This window comes from Chlorocebus sabaeus, chromosome 21, assembly GCF_047675955.1.
Source record: "Chlorocebus sabaeus isolate Y175 chromosome 21, mChlSab1.0.hap1, whole genome shotgun sequence".
Classification (NCBI taxonomy): domain Eukaryota; kingdom Metazoa; phylum Chordata; class Mammalia; order Primates; family Cercopithecidae; genus Chlorocebus; species Chlorocebus sabaeus.
Genome location: NC_132924.1, coordinates 34393902 through 34407849, shown reverse-complemented (window position 1 = coordinate 34407849; position 13948 = coordinate 34393902).

Genomic DNA, 13948 nt, shown 5'->3' with positions numbered 1-13948 from the left:
CTCTGTCCATTCTTACAGGTAGAGAGTGAGAGAGAGAGAGAAACAACTGAGGAAGAATGGATGAACAGAAAAATAATGGAGATATCTTAATTTTTAGCCAAAAGCAGTTAAGTTTCCAGCAACCAATAACCAAAAGATCCTATTCACCTTTGGTTCGAAGAGCAGTTCTTAGGCTAGTTTATTGCATACCCAGGCAGATAAGTTCCATGAGGACAGACACTGGGGCACCTTGGTTGTCACTGTACCCCTAGTGCCTACAACAATACTAGGCATGCCCACAAAAATTAAAAGTTAAAAAAAAATTTAAAAAGAAATAAAAATACACACAAAAAATACTGGGCACATCACAGGCACTCAGGAAACACCAGTCAAAGGAATGAATGAAAGAGACTTCCTTGCTTTCTTGTATACTCCAGCCACTCTACATTCTTCCATAGCCCCAACACTTTCATAGGTGTGTACCTTTGCATATAAACCACTCATTTTAATACAACAAATAACAACTGAGCTCCCACTAACTGTTCTGAGCGTGGGAGATACATGGACAAATGGACACAGAACCTGCTCTTGAGGAACTCTTGACTGATCAGTGTGTTTGCCAGTGCTTCCTAGACTTTAATGTGCATAGGAGTGCCCTGGGGATCTCGTTAAATGTGCATTCTGCTTCAGTAGGTCTGGGGCAGGGCTTGAGACCCTGCATTTTGAAGAAGCTTCCAGGTGAGGCTGATGTGCTAGGAGGCACATGGAGGACAAAGTATTCCAGCACTTCTGATTATAGTATGACAACTGGGAGGATGGTTCTATCAACAGATACTCATAGCCTGATTCCCTTACCACATATAGACTTAGCTCTGGTCTTTTTAACCCAAGAGTTGTTTGAGGCCCAGAGTGTGTATACCTCCCAGCACAGTTGGCCAGAGGGCAGGCAGGATTACCTTACCGTTCTTCCGAGGTGTGAAAGAGACATGGTGGATACGGCCTGGATGCTGACAGCAGGTGAGGAACTCACATGTCTTGCATCAGTCATAGAATCAGGGTTTCTTTCTTTTTACCACTGGAGACAGTTGAGCACATTCTCATTGTCACATCTCATTGAAATATTTCATAAATCTGCAGGGTAATCATTTAAAATTTAAGTCATTTCCTTCTAAAAAGTGTTCAGAGAGGATGTGAAACTTAGCAAAATGCAAAGACTTTTTTTTTCCACATCATAAATGTACTTCCTCAGCAACTAATAACTTTCAAATGGTCTGTCACACTTTGCATAATTAAATCACAGTCTCAGTGGCAGCATATCACTGCAGGGACAGTAAGAAAACACTAAGGAAAGATAGAATATGAAGGGGAGAAACTTTCTTGGTTAGTACATTTTTCTTACATCAGGCTAAATACTCCACACCAGTCAGTGAAGGTGGAGGAAAATTAACTCAATTATTTATTTATTTATTTATTTATTGAGACAGGATCTTGCTCTGTCACTCAGCTGGAGGGCAGTGGTGTGATCATGGCTCACTGCAGCCTCCACCTGTCAGGTGCAAGCAATCCTCCCACCAAGCCCACGCCTGGCTAATTTTTGTGTGTTTTGTAGAGATGAGGTTTCACCATGTTACCCAGGCTGGTCTTGAACTCCTGGCCTCAAGCAACTGCCCACCTCGGCCTTCCAAAGTGCTGGGATTGCAGGCGTGAGCTACCATGCCTGGCCTAAACTCTCCACTTAGATCCACCAATAGAACATTTATAGGGCACCAACTGGGATGGTTCCTGCCCACAGGAGCTTATAGTCTTACGAACACCAAAAAGTCAAACAGCAAAACAGAGTTCATCAATAGTGTTTCAGCAGAACTGTTCAGATAGTGATATAATTGCAGGTCACTTATAAAAAGGATCTTTTCATGGGGTCATGTGGATTCAAACTTCTCGTGCCCTCTTTCTTAATACCTCAGCCACCCAACAGCACAGGTCTTCATCTGTTAGACCTGCTCTCGCTCCAAGACTTTGAATTCAGAGACAGTTCCCACCGTATCCCCGTTACTCCCTGATTTTCCTGTACCCCACTCTCTAAGCTTCACCAGGACTTTGTATATTTTGAGACAAGTATAGTGATTCAGAAGACAGGAACACAGAGGCTGGAGCTTGACTGGGTTTGTGTGACCTTGGGCAAGTCACCTAACAACTCAGTTTCCTCATCTGAAGAATGGGGATCATAATACTAGTTCATAAGGTTGTGGGGGTGATACATGTAAGCGCTGTGTATGGGTTTGCTGTCCTTACCAGTACTCTCCTTATTCTCAGTCATCTCTGACCGTGCGACTTCCCTCCCTCCTGACTGATGGTCAGTTGGCCATGCCTGCCTTCACAATGTACAGTCCTGGAGATCCAGAAGTTGGTTTTGTCCATTCCCACAGCTAGGATGCCAAGTGTTATTAGGGGAGAATGAACCCTTCTTGGTGTGTTGGTCAGACTCACTGTGATCACTGTTCTTTGGAACTGTCACTAGTACACAGAGATAGGCTGCCAGTGAGCCCTTGTGCCCTGGCTATAGCTGATTGTCTAGGAGTGAACACGTAGCCTAGGCTGGGCCCATCATTCCATCTCCCAGGAACTTGACATCTAGAATGGGGGCCTTGACTCGATCCTGATCAATGGCAGAACTTGGGAGGAAGAATCTCTTGACTTCTTGATGCCAAGTCCCCAAGCACTGCCCTGCCTCCCTCACTTCTCCTGGCTTCTGCTGAAATACCCCCATGTCTTTCCAATAAATTCCTCTCTCCTCATATGCTGGCCAGAGTGCACCTCTACCTTTCACAAACCACAGGAACCTCAGCTGAGGCTGCCAAGAAACAATGACAGTGAGGTCTTGCACAGAGCCACACTGTGTGATCTCAGATGACTTGTCCATCACTACAGCCCAGCACTTACTGAGCATCTCTTTTTGACTCCCTGGGACTTTCGCCACAGCAGCAGTGGTTTAACATTTTCTCCACTCAGGTCTCACCCGACCCTCCTCTACCTCTTCACCTACTCTTTAGGGCAGTGGTTCTCAACCTTGGCTGCACATTGGAATCACCCTCAGGGTGCCTGAAAAATCCAGGTGCCTGGGTCTCAGTGGGTCCTAATGGGGTGGAGACTGGCCTGGGTTATTCTCATGTGTACCCTGGATACAGCCCTCTCCCAGTCAGACCAAGACTATTCTACACAAGCCCCTTCAGCCTTCCCCACTCCCTCCAGCAGTTTTTACTTTCTAAACCCGTTTTTCCTTTCATCCAGGGTTAGAGGATGGCATGCACCTGCACTTTGCCAAGACAAGGCCTAAACTGATGAAGGTGGCCAATCCTATCCCTGTCTTCAGTCCCCACTACCACATTCCCTGGGAATCACTGGCCTCTCCTCCGTCCATTTCTTTCCTCAGACTCCTCAGAGGAGCATTCTGCAGCTTAAAGATTCTATTATGTGCTAAACCAGGTTAGGAAGCACTAAAGAATATATTTATACTCCTGGGCATCACATGATTTAATCATTGTAATTAAGAGTTTTTAATGAGCAGAAAATGTAAATAATAAGAATAAGAATAGAAAACATGTAATAGAGCACTTACCCTTTGTCAGGTACTGTCCTATGCACTTTTCATATATATCTTACCTGATTCTCCAAGCACCCTGTGAGACAGGAGCTGTTACTGCCACCTTACAGGTAAAGAAACTGAGTTATTGCAAGGCTAAGGAGCTTGCCCAAGGACATATAGCTGGAACGTGATGAAGCTGGGATGCAAGAAGATTATAATAAACATTTAGAAATAGGGCATTGTATTTTATTTAAGAAACGTATACATAAATGTTTTGTTTTCAACTTAAATGGTTTTTACATATGGTTAACTCCAAGTTTGATTTTTTAAATGGCAGTATGGCCAGGATTTTAAAATTAGAGCAGAAATTAAACAGCTGCTGTCCCTTAGACTACAATCACTTATTTCTGTAGTAATAGCCTTTTTCTGAAAAACAAAATGAGAGAAAATGTAGGAGGGTAATTGACAGCATTTTATAGTCAGTGTGGAGGCCAAAAATTATCCAACCTAGTCATGTCATATGCTGATGTTGATTAAATTTAATGCTGAGATTTTTCAGTAAGTGAAAAAAATTTCAATCTATTTGTTTCAACCTAAGAGAGACCATTTAGGGAATTCTTGCTGTTTGTAATTGACCACTGTTAGAGCAGGTACCGTGTCACGCAGCTGCCCTCTGTGATGATTTTCTGCTTTCCTTAATAAATTACAAGTTACAGTAGCACTCACTAGGAGCACTGTTTGCCGCCCCAGTCTGCATGGGCAGACGGCAGAATCACCAAATGAGCACCAGCAAGGTTGAGATGAGGCCACCTCGTGCCCACCATCATAACCAAGTGACAACAAGCCGAAGCTACCACCTTGGCTACAAAAAGAAATTGACTGCTGCTCAATTAAGCAGAAATGAGACTGTCACTCATGGGGGTGGAGACTGAGAGTTGCCTTATCTTGTGCTCAATAGCAATTTGGGTTTTTGGAAGTTATTTTACAGTTGTAATTACAAAGGGAAATGAAGTCCGCTTTTGCAGTGTTACCAGGTGCTCTTCCTCCATTATAACCTTGATGAATAGCCCCCCAGAGCAAACACACTGGCTGCTCTGCTAACTGGTTTTATTATGCAAGTACGGGATTAAAAGGAATGCCCTTCAGTTGAGGCAGCATCTTAAGACCTGGGGACGTCTGTCCCCATGTAAATCTTTTGGTGAATGATATAAACTATCTCTAATAGGCCAACAACATCCTTTTATGCTAAGAAAACCACATTCTAATCCAGATATTTTATATAAAAATTAGATTTCATGAAATAGAATAAATGTATTGTCATTAGCTCTTCTCTGCCATGGAGTCACTGGAGACAAATGTGATCATGTGACAAGTTCCAGGTCCTGAGTTGGTGCAAGAGTGGTACAGGCTCCACTTCTAACTTTCTATAGTCAGACCTCAGGGCACACCCTTCGCTTTTCTGTGCTCCACTTTTCCCTCCTGTTAAATGGGGCTTTCTAAACAGAGTACTTGTAAGGAGGGCTATTGAGAGAGATTCTGTGGAAGCGACCACAGCAGAGTCACAGACTCCTAGAATGTTGGCGGGGACTCGAGCAGCCATCCTGTCCAGTCCCCTCTTTGACAGTGGAGGGAACTGAGGCTGGAAGGAGGAGTGATTGCCCAAGGCCACACAACCGCTTTCGTGTAGGGCCAGAGAGGGAAGCAGATCTCAGACTCACAGGCCAAGAGCCTCTCCAGGAAAACTTGGATGCTGAGTGGAATCCAATGCAAAAGTCACAACTTCCACCTTAAATATGACACACAGTGGGTTGCACAGCAATCACAGTCTCAATCTCAGCAAGAACACTAGCTGATGGCCAAATGATCAGGATATTCCCTCTTGAAATGGGCATGATTGTTGTGCCTATGTTAAAGAGGGAACCAATGACAGGACATAATTATTAAGCATGTGCCATCTGTCAAGTGCTGCCCTGATCAGTAAGCTCGCAGATGGGATTCCCATCTCCCCCAAACAAATGAGGAGAATGAGATCCTTCCATTCCCTTCTGCCTAAAAAGTTTCCTCTAAAGCTCAGACTCAACAATGGAACTAACCAATGAATCTGTGTCTTCCAAGTATTTCAGAAACTCTACACCTCTGGTGGCCTGAGTGGAAACCACTTGCAAGAGTTGGGTTGGTGAGCTAAGAGCTAACCTTCTGACCCTGGCAATAAACAAATAGTAAAGTTGTCTTTTGCTAGTCAGTACAAAACTCCCTCTCACTGCTCTAAAAACCATTTGGAATTGGTCCAACTTGCATATCTGTTGGATGTTTAAGAAATAGATTAAGAGGTCAACAGAGAAAACAAGACATCTCCAGATGGTAGTCTAAATGGACAATGGTAAGAAGAAAGAAGTGGAGGGGCTAGGGAGTTCATTGTGGTGGAACAAAAAGGGGCTAATTAAGACCACAGAAGCAGAGAGAAGCCTAGAGTCACCAGTGGAGGGAGCCTGCGATTTTTAGGATTTGTTAAATCAAGAGTCATGGAAAATTCAAGTCAACAGGATTAAACTGTATTGGGGCAGTGCTTCTTGAACTTTAAAGTGCACATTAATTAGCTGGGGATCTTGTTAAAATGCAGATTCTGACTCAGGAAGTCTAGGATGGGACCTGAGATTCTGCATTTCCACAAAACTCCCAGGTAATGCTGATGCTACTAGTCCTCAGACCACACTTATTGGAATATTTAAGTCCATGTGACTGACAAGACAGCTGTAGAGGTGGGCTCCAGGATTCTCAGTCCAGAGGCTCGCCTCATCCTTGAGGACACAGTTTCTTTCCATTTCTCTGCACTGCTGGCTACAGCTTTGGCTATAGCCAAACAATATTTCATCTAGTGCTCATGTAACAGCTTCCAATTGTAATCTGAGCTACTGGTCTCTTCATTCTCATCCGGTGAGGGAATGCCAAGCAGAGCTCTGGGAATTCACCCTGACTGGACCAGCTTAGGTCATATGCCCACCCATGAGCCAGTCACTGTCAGAGCAATGGGCTATGTGAAGTTTGCTTATGCTCATCAGGCCCCATTCCTTGAGTTGGGCAAGGGAGGAGATTACCCCCAAGCACAAGGGCTTCGTGGGCAAGAGGTGGCTGCCAGATGAAAAAATTGGAGCAAGAGGTGGCTGCCAGATGAAAAAATTGTAGGAAGTAGTATGGAAGAATGAACACTGGGTATTTTCTGTTAATGATCCTTTGGTTATGGTGGTTGGTTAAAAATGTGAGCATTAGCGACATCCTTTGCCAGTCTTGGGTCTTTGGATGCCCCAAAGCTTCACTTTGTGTCTGCAAGATCATATTGAGGACTTAATACCCACAAAGGTGTCTGCTAGTGTCACCCACCTACATCCACCCACACATACACACTTGTAGACCCCTGGTTAAAGTAGATGAAAAGAGCTAAGGTCATCTGTGTTTCATGAATGAAGTCTGTTTGCCAGCATCCTCTGTACTGTGGATCTCCTTCCGTGCCTCTACCATTTCCATTGTCCTGGTACAAGATCCAAATGTGTTCTTGGGACCCCAGTAAAATGTGCTTACCCTGTGTTTCATTGTCCAGGGTGACAACTAGCTGATCTGATAACCTGCTTGATATCATGTGTGCCCAATGGTAAAATGTGTTACTTCTCCCAAAGGGACCATGCTTAGATTTTTTAACTGGTGTCCTCTGCAGCCTCAGCATCTTGAATCAAAAGATTGAGCCCAATAATGGGAATTCAGGCATCATGACAGACTCTAGATGGGAAGACATTTGGGGGCAAAGGAGCTTTTGGAGCCCCTTAGGCCACAGCTTGTTGGCAGCCATTTGTCCTTACCCAGAGAGAAGGGTAGCCCAAGATTGGAGATGAAATGCACTTCCAGTTTAAAGGCTATTTTTCACAGGGGCATGTTCTCTAATAGAAGCATACACACACCATGACATAAAAAAGCATGTTGTTCACGCCTCTATTTATTACTATCTGTTACTTTCAGTGGCAAAAACTGTAAATGCTTTTGCACCAACCCAGTAGTATTTATTTTGTTCCATCTTGCTGATGTTTTTGTTTCTATTCACCATATTGCAAGTTCCCTGCAGGTAGAACCTTCATGATGTCAAGCATGGCACAATGCAAAATTAAATAAATGTATAAGCAAGAGGAACTGACGTAGTCAGGACAGTCACAAGCCCCTACCAAGATTCCTGCAAAAAATCTTAATAGGGATATCCTGCAGCCCTACAATTACCCTACTCTAATAATAATTCACCAACAATTCACTTAAATTGTTTTTGAAACTATAAGATAGCTTTAGAAAGAGTGACCATGTCCAGCCATCAGAACATATTAATATACTCTAAAAAGGGAGAATAATAGTAGAATCATGGATTGAGCACTTGGTATACTACATGGCCATCAAATAATCTATGTTTAGATTTAATTAGTTTTCAATCCATGATTCTATTATTATTAATCATTAATATTCTTCATATTATTGTCAATCTAAGCATAGATTTAATTAGTTTTCCCTAAATTTATAACATCCTTCTCAAAAAAGGAAGGAAAGGAGAGAACAGGGAGGAAGGATGGAGGAAAGGAGGAAGAAATTGCTGGGCAGGGTGAACACTTTGGTTACTGAGCAATGGGGCTGAGTATTATTTTCTATTTCTAATAGAACCTCATAAGATAAAGTCAGAATTGGCCAGGCGTGGTGGCTCACTTCTGCAATCCCAGCACTTTGGGAGGCCGAGGCAGGTGGATCACCTGAGGTCGGGAGTTCGAGACCAACCTGACCAACATGGAGAAACCCCATCTCTACTAAAAATACAAAAATTAGCCGGGTGTGGTGGTGCGTGCCTGTAATCGCAGCTACTCAGAAGGCTGAGGCAGGAGAATTGCTTGAACCCAGGAGGCAGAGGTTGCAGTGAACCGAGATCGCGCCATTGCATTCCAGCCTGGGCAACAAAAGCGAAACTCCGTATCAAAAAAAAAAAAAAAAGTCAAAATTAAAAATTCGAAGTGTCCTTTGAGATGACACCATTTTGTTTGTACATTCTATCAGATATCCATTGAAGCAGGCAAGGTAACCAGCTGCGTTAGGGCTGGGACCCTGCCAGGCCTCCCTAGAGAGGCCAGGATCTCCTGTGTAGTCACCTCATCAGCTCTGACATGGGATCCAGAAGGACCCCGTGCCAAGCAGGAGTTAGAATGATCTTTGTACCCCAAGTCATCTTGCATGTTTCATTGTCCCCCTAAGCTGGTGAGAAAACTATTTAGATTTCTGTTTTAAAATGTGCTAAGTTTTGCTTCACACTGGTTTGAATTATTGCGTATTAGACCAATAAGAGAAGAGTTTCAGATATAAGCTGAGATCCTAAAACATTCCCAGAATCTGCTTCCATAGTAAGCTGTCAAAGGTGTTATTTTCTTCAGAAAACTACTGGAGGTAATTTTCAGTTCTTAGATCTGGCTGAGGGCGTATTATAAAAAGTTAAGAGTGGAAGGGGGAGACAGTTTTTGTTTTCTTTTCTCAAAATGGACAGTATTCTATTGAAAAGACACAGGAGCTCATGTGATTCCCAAAGCTCCAGTGAGTGTTAGTTTGGGGTCTTCCAGCCTCTGCCCTGGAGAACAGAAGGGAGGCCTGGAGCAATGGGCCATAGGGAAGTTTCCTTTCTCATTCCAAGAAGTGCAGTCAGCTGCGCCTGCCAGGAAGCTGTGAGGATGGGGACTTTATCTTCAGGGAGTGCTTGTACCTTTCTAGCTGTGGATAGAACTGTACACAGGAGGAAAGAGTCAAGTGTAACTCCCTATGAAAGAAAAAAATTTAAACATAAGAACTAAGAGATGGATACTGAATTGTTCCTAGATACATATTTTAAACTCTTGCTTTCATAAAACCAGATTCTAAAATGACATTTAATAAGGAAAGAGAGCTGCCTTAGAGGGCCAGAGGCTTGGGCTTTGGTGCCATTTCTGCGATTTACTGCTGTGTGCCTTTAGAAAGGCCACTTGACCCAGTAGAGTGACCAGCTCATCCTGATTTTTGTGTTGAAAGTCCCATGTGCCTGGAAACCCCTCAGTCCCAGGCAAATCAAGGTGGGCCTTGCTGGATCTCCCTTTACTCATTGATAAAATATGCAAGTTGGATTAGATTGTTTCTTTCTTTCTTTTTTTTTTTTTCTTTTGAGACCAAGTCTTGCTCTGTCACCCAGGCTGGAGTGTAATGATGTGATCTCGGCTCACTGTAACCTCTACCTCCCAGGCTCAAGCGATTCTACTGCCTCAGCCTCCCGAGTAGCTGGGATTGCAGGCACCTGCCACTAAAACCGGGCTAATTTTTGTAGTTTTAGTAGAGACAGGGTTTCACCATGTTGGCCTGGCTGGTCTTGAACTCCTGACCTCAAATGATCTACCCGCCTCGGCCTCCCAAAGTGCTGGGATTACAAGTGTGAGCCACCACACCCGGCCAGATTAGATTGTTTCTTAAGTCCCTGTTAGCTGCAGAAAAAACTGATCACCTTAAATTGTTCTATTATTTTGTTTATTTACATATAATGGACTATTTTTACTAAAGGATTTGAGGCAGCTTATAAAGAATGGGCAGTATAAAATAGAAAATAGGTTTAAAAAACAGGGCCAGTAAAAAATTTAGAATAGAAGAACAAGGCCAAGGTTCAAGTAGAAGCAGAGAGATGCTGGACATTTGATCCAATAGCTATTACAATTGAGTGGCAAATCTGGCTGTGAGCTTCCTGGCAGTCAAAGCAAAAAAAAGAAAGCCTTATCTATAATATGATTCACTGTCCATGAGGAAAAGCATTAATTTTTCAGGGAAATAAAAGATTTTCTTGGGATTTGGTCTGAAAGAAATTTTACACATGCATCTTTACATAGGGGATATTGAATATTTGTTCAGAAACACTGACTTAACAACATCTTAACAGTAAATGCAATAATGGCTGTTTATTGGGAGTCCTTCAATGTAAACAGAGGAGAGTACACTAGAACAAACTCAGTGGAAATAATCCTAGAGTCTGCCAAAATAATATTGTACAAGATGATGTTTTTAAAATCTACGTAACTTAGAACACTTGGTGTGCTGCATGGCCATCACATAATCCTCTACAGATTAGTATCTTTCAACCAGACATTTCCTTGGGATTATAAAAGGGTTACAAAGCAGGGAAGAAAAGGGTGAAACTGTACCTCAGATAGATCCACACTAGGAGTTCATTGGCAATGGCCCTTGCTGGAGGTGGCCCCTGGATCTCTTTCCTCACACCCCGGCCCCTCCCACTCCAGCCTCCATGTGGCAGGTCCTCTTTCTTCTCCCAGATGGAGTCCCTTCCACTTTCCCACAGATCAAGTAAAATATCAATGCATAATTTACATATAATGGACTATGTGTAGATACCTCTTCATATAGTCCAAAATATTTATCCAAAACGATTTATCATGAAATAGTCCAAAACTATTTATCATGAAACCTCCAATTTAGAATTTGATTTGGGTTTTATCTTTAAATAACAAATGTCTGTTGAAGTGTTTCATCCTAATTAAGAGCTCAAACTTTCAAGAAGGAACTCAAATCTCCACCTTGAACTACAAAGGAATTTTAAGGCCTTGGTTAGTGCTGCAGAGTCCAGGTCAAAGCCTTTGAAAATGAAAACATTTTCCCCCAAGTGCTTATGGCACCCACCATTCCCTGGGGAATGTGGCTGGGGTTTTTGGAAGAGATCTTTATTTTCCATGGCAAATGCCAACGACTCTGAACTTTTCTTTGTTATACTCATAACACAGATGTAAAGACAGAGGGAAATTAAGAAATTAGATCCAGGTGAAGGTAAATGAACATCTTGCCAGAAGCAGGGTCCTTTTTACAAATTAATTTTTGGAGAGGTTTATTTTGTTTTTATTGTTATAAAGTCAATACGTGCTTACAATAAAAAATAAAAAAGAATAAAAAGGAATACTTCTTTCCCTCCAGACCTACTTCTCAGAGGAGATAGGCAAGATGCACAGCTTGTGTATTTTTCTAGATATGTTCTATTGAGCCGTATTTCTGATCAAAGATGATCTGTCAAGGATCTGGAAGCTGACTTAACAAATAACTGGCTATTTTTTTTTTTAAAAGTACAAGATACTGATTGAGTATAAAAGTCATGGTTCTTAATTAAATCTCAAATCAGAGCAAGTACCTTATAATTTTTTCAGTGTTTTTCATAACCGAGATCCTTACTCACCTAACATAGGCTACCTACCATAGGTAGCCTAGTATGACAACAGGCAAAATGTTGCAGAAGAAACACGTGTGTCTGGAACAGTTAGCAAACACAAAAGTTAATTAGGGATCCTGTGAAACTCAAAAGCATATTTTATCATCTACAGAAATTTAGATATCCTAAGATGTAACTTGAGACACTGTGGCATGAGATGGTAGATCTGTTAGATTCAGATTTTTTAAGATGGTAGGATTCTGCAGGTGGTCATATAGTTCTAAAACTGATTCACCGTTAAGGTTATTGAGTGTTGGAAACTAGAGCATAAGTGGTACCAAATTCAGGAAGAAGAAGGAACAATTTGTCTGACTTCCTTGACTCTTACCTTATTTTTTATCTTTATGAATCCTTTCAAGGGAATCAAAATTTCCCTTTCTAATAAAATATAATTATGATAAGTAATCTCAAGTTAACAGTAATGAGAAAAATAAACAATGTAGTTTAAAACTTTTAGCATATGTACACATGCAATAAAAAACACCAGAGACATGTCTCTGCCTTTCAATTTCTTTATCTGTAAAATGGAAAGAACTTTCCTGATTGCGCTTGCATGAACTAACATATTACTGTGAAAAACTTTTGAAACTGTCAACACTGTATTAGTTATCTATCGCTGTGTAACAAAATTACCATATATGTGGTGACTTAAAACTAGACAATTGTTTATTATTTTCTGCAGTTTTTGTGGGTCAAGAATTCAGACAGGCCCAGCAGGGATGTCTTGTCTCTGCTTCTCACTGTGGATGGTTTTGGCTGGAAAACTCAAAGCTTCAGAACGGAAGCGTGTGAAGGCTCTTCACTCACATGTCTGGCAGTTGATGCTGACTGTTGACTGAAGGTCTAACTGGGACTGTGGGTCAGAACACCCACATGTGGCTTCTCCGTGTGGCCTGGGCTTCCCTAAAACATGGTATCTGGGTTCCAAAGGCAAGTGTCCTGAAAGAGAGAGCCAAGTGGAAGCTATAGCCTTTTAATGATCTAGCCTGAGAGGTCACATAGCATTGCTTCCACCATATTCCATTGGTTAGGGTAGTCACACCAAGATTTGAGGAGAGGGGACATGGACTCCCATCTCTTGGTGAAGAAGTGTCAGGCTTGGATAGAAGAACCTTATAGATACTGCAATTTCTGGAAAATACAATCTGGTACACTATTCATTGGAGAAAGGGTTATTGTTAGTGGTAATACTAATGCTAGGAAGGTTTTTTAGACATGATTATTAACACTCCTCTTTTGTCAGATCTTGGACTATCCCTATGCGCAAAACAGTGAAATAGGTAAGGCTTGTTTTCAAATATGTGCCCCTGCCCCTAGACTTCTACTTCACTCTTACATTTATTCTTCCTCTCTCCCAGGGGTTCGTCTTTCCATAACACTTCCCCGATGCCCAAGCTCCAGACATTCTATTTTCTACCTCCCATGCAAACTCAACTTTTGCTGTCCCCATCCACCAAGGCCTCAAGAGATCTCACTTGCTAAAGTAAAAGTGGTTTATGAGCCATCTCAGAGACAGAACCAATTTCTGCAGTATCAGGGCTTTGTGAAAGCAATGTCATATGCCAACACATATCTTGGGGGACTAGTAAAGCCAGTAACATTCTTGATGGTTTGCACTGTAAAGGAATTTGCTCCTTGCTTCAGAAGAGCCAAAGCATGTCCTTGATAGACACCAGAATGTTCCCTCTTGTTATCTGTGGAATTATGGGTGACTTTTACTTTATCCATTTGTATTTTCAATCTTTTATAAGTTTTCCACAAAGAATGTGTATTGATTTTGTCATTTGGAAACAAAGCTATTTTTTAACACCTTTATTGAGATATAATTCACAGACCATACAATTCACACACTTAAAGTGTACAATTCAATGGCTTTTAGTGTATTTACAGAGGCGTGCATCCATCACCACAGTCAACTTTAGAAACATTTTTATTACCTCCCAAAGAAACCTCACACCCCTTAGCTCTCCCCCTCAACTCCTCATCCCCCATTTTCTGTCTCTATGGATTTGCCTATTCTGCACCTTTCATGTAAATGGAATCATATAATATGTGATCTTTTGTGACTGGTTTCTTTCATGTAGCATAAGGCTTTT